This window comes from Dermacentor silvarum, chromosome 4 (genome assembly GCF_013339745.2).
Source record: "Dermacentor silvarum isolate Dsil-2018 chromosome 4, BIME_Dsil_1.4, whole genome shotgun sequence".
NCBI lineage: Eukaryota > Metazoa > Arthropoda > Arachnida > Ixodida > Ixodidae > Dermacentor > Dermacentor silvarum.
Window position 1 is genome coordinate 207,309,720 of NC_051157.2, and position 3,741 is coordinate 207,313,460.

Here is a 3,741-nt window from a genome sequence, read left to right on the forward strand (position 1 = left end):
GGCGTACCACTCTCAAACGAGTGGCCTCACGGAACGCTTCAACCGAACGCTCGGTGATATGCTCTCAATGTACGTCGCCTGCGACCACACGAACTGGGACGTCATCCTGCCTTTCGTAACCTACGCGTATAACACCACTACGCAGACCACCACTGGGCTTTCGCCCTATTTCTTACTGTATGGTCTGCACCCTTCGCACACCATCGACACAATTCTGCCGTATCGGCGGGATGCATCCGAGTTCGTGCCTATTTCTGCCACGGTCAGACAGCAGAGTGCCGCGACCTCGCTCGGGCAAGAGCTCAAGAGCGCCAGAGGAGCACTCGCGGTGACGCAACTTTCGCGGTCACCTTCGATCCGGGAGCGCTCGTGTGGCTCTCAGTCCCTTTCACTGCCCCTGGCGTCTCATCAAAACTGGTTCCGAAGTATGAAGGCCCTTATCGTGTCATCGAACGCGCATCTCCTGTGAACTATGTAATAGAACCAGTAGAGCCATCTTCAGACATGGGCCGCCGTGGATGAGACATTGTCCATGTCGACCTTCTACGACCCGCTCATCGTGACAAAGTGTTAGGTCGCCGGACGGCTCCCTTATCGCTCCGGGGGTGATTGTAGCAAAGAAGAGAGACGCTAGTGGGTTCAGCGCTGCTGGATCAAAACGCTAGTGGGTCAAGCGCTCTTGATCGGCAGCGGCTCTCGTGCTTGGAAGCTGTTACTGCGCTGACCGTTGACGTTGCACTGCTCCCAGCTCTGCCGAATAAACACCTTTAGAAAAGATAAAAAAACGTGCGCGTGTCGTTCTTCACTGCTATCAGGCGAAGTGACGTCAAAACACCAAGAATGCGTTTCACTCTCACCACTTTTTCCCTCCGCCCCTCGGTTTGCAGTGTCGAAGGTATGCGCAACCGAGCCTGCGCTGCTACTCAAAACCGGATGGGTGCACAAAGAAGCGTGAATGATGCCCTGTCAAATTTGTTGCTCCCTGCGCGGACCTCGCCCGCTACCAGGAAAACGTGGTGACTCTCGGTCTCTCGGAGGACGAGGGACCCCCACACATTCTCCTTCTGCCTGTGAGTTGTCGTTGCCTGCATTGCTTGCGCCATGTTTTGGTTGCGAAGCATGCATTAAATTGTCCAGCAACGTGTTCAGTACCAGCAGCTTGACCTTCGCCACTACAAGCTAGGTTCCACACTGCTATCGGGTGAAACATGAACTAGCCAAACGTCTGAAAACTGCATTTACTGCGAAATAAACTCAATTATCGCAAGGTACGTACAATTGTCTTATTTTTATTTTCAAGTATAGTGTTTCAACTAAGTGCATTGCCTAATACGTGTATTTTCTTTTTTTACATAAAAAATGTACGGCCGCTTTATACTACGTACGTAGACGGTGCTGCACCGCTTCAGCGTCAGCTGAAACGCACTATCTGTTTGAAAACACGCAGCACGGTACATTTTGGCTGGTACACTAAAGAAGACCAAAGTTGGATTGGCGTAATTCCTTACTCAGGAAGTAAATTCTGCGAGCTGACTGGTGTTCAGAACTTCCTGCAAAACTATAATCTGTTGTGTTGTAGCTTGCTTAGGTGTTTATCATGAAATAATGCACCCTTTCTTTGCTACCTCTGTTCTAGAACTTACGCATTGGCAAAGGCGTAAGTTCTAGAACAGAACTTACGCCTTTGTAAGTGCGTGTGGGTAGCTGTACAGCTACCCACACGCACTTACAGGAAGTCTTGTGATGAAGGCATAATGCACCATAATTGGCTAGTTACAACAAAAATCGCATATTTTGATGCAGCGGCATTTCCTACCTAATTTTTGCGTATTTCTGCTTTTTTTCAGCTTCAACAACTTGTTTGAATGGAGAAATCGTGTCTGTGGGAGGTTGCCTTCAATATAATGAACGCCATCATCGGCCATGCAGTTCAACTGCCATACAGCCTGCATGGGAAGAAAAGCAAGAGACTGCTTAACATGCGGCTATGCAGAGTGGGAACAGGTGAAACGCATTTAATTTCTCAGTTTTGTGCCTCTTGCTTGTATTGTGCACTGCTGGCAGTGTTGGGATAATATAGGTATATGTATTATATGCAGATAGTGCCTGAGAGGCACAGAGATCGACATCAATCAAGCGCAAGACTTCATAAGAATGTGGCTGCCAGGCGCCGTCGACTATATTCTAATAGCAGAAGGCGGCGTTACGCCGAAGCGGCTCAACCCGTTCAGCATCTTCCAAGTGCCCCTTTTGCGAGCCCAGCCTCAACCCCCCGTAGCTTCATAAACAAAGCTTTCGTAGGTAGCCCACAGGATTGGGGATACGAGCAACAATCTGTATCAACCTATTTTAAGACCACTAAAAATATTACGTATCATTATTTACGGATTTTACAATAGATCATGGCATGTTGCATCAAGCTACCGTGCAATATTTGCGCAATTTAAAATCGTAGGAAATAACGGCATCGCCCACATACACCACAATCTGCCAATATGGCCATGCCAGTGGGTAATGCGGGACAATAAATTGCCTAAAAGCGGCAGAGCCGGCTATTGACCAATACCGGCGCTGCCAGTAGGCAAAGTGGGACACTAGAATGGCAATGAATGGCAGAGCCGGCTATCTGCCTGTATTGGCGATGCCACATGATGGCCGAAATAGGCCCTTTAGTAGCATGGCCGCACTGGGCCATTCCTGACGCGGGTAGCGCTGTCGGTTTCGGGCCTGTATGTGTGCCGGTGTTTGCCGTGATATTGCCGTGCTGGGTCCAGCCTGGTTGTGCTGCCTGGGTTAGTGCTGTCCTTTAGGTGACAGCGACCTAGCAATGCATATACTTTGGTTCCAAAGCATGACACGTATAGCTGACGCAATAAATAAGGGAGCGCCGTAGGTTCACCGCAGTCAACACCACCATAGAAAGCAACATTCTTTCATACTTTCCTTAGATTACTTGAAGGGTGACATTGTTTTTTGGGGTGTATCGTAGCACGACGTTTCTCATTGTCCTTGTGATGCTTGGTCGGGGCTAAGTCAAGCAAACTGCACGCTGCTTAGTCACTTTAACCTTAGACGGAAAGAACGAAAGAGCAAAACTGCATATTGAAGACACATAATGTACATTATTCACAAATGGTAAAAACCGCATTCTGTAACAAACATTTTAAATCTTCCATATACAATTATCATTCTCACTTTTGCATTCCGTAAAAGAGTCCTCGCTAGGCAAACGAATATCGAGGTTCATTTTATTGGTGATAATTTTATCATTATAGGGTCACGCACAACTTATTATCATATAGAATACGCTTCCGCCTTTCTTGTACAATTTCTCGTTTTTATTTTATTTCTCCCCGCCTTGTTTGCAGGCATTTTTGGTCTTCATAAAATGCTGAGATAAAGGTGAAAAGCAAATCAAATACGAAAGGCCTCCTTTCAATTCTGAAGGAAAAGATCCAATAATGGTTTGCGGTAGCATGGAGAGTTCCAATCATAAACAGGTATCACGATATGATCAAACGCTAGCATTTGGTATGACCAAAATGCAGGGTTTAAATTTTGATAATTTAGGCAAACAAATCCTAGCTGCGCCACAGGCCTCTTTTTACAAGGGTTCTGTCAACAATAGCATACATATATCTTCAACAAAACAGAGCTTCTTGAATAAAAAAATTAAGAGTGAGAAACATATCTCAGGGCTTCAAGGTCTGTAGTTGCCGATCATTTTTGGCGTTGCGTAAT

General features: G+C 46.7%; 1 long non-coding RNA gene across 1 annotated transcript; it reads left to right on the forward strand.

The window, feature by feature from the left end:
* The first annotated feature begins 1,178 nt into the window (after positions 1 to 1,178).
* LOC125944918 (uncharacterized) lies at positions 1,179 to 2,340 on the forward strand. Its single transcript, XR_007466606.1, has 3 exons — positions 1,179 to 1,268; positions 1,848 to 2,004; positions 2,100 to 2,340. It is a non-coding gene; the product is annotated as an uncharacterized LOC125944918 (long non-coding RNA).
* The last annotated feature ends 1,401 nt before the right edge of the window (positions 2,341 to 3,741 follow it).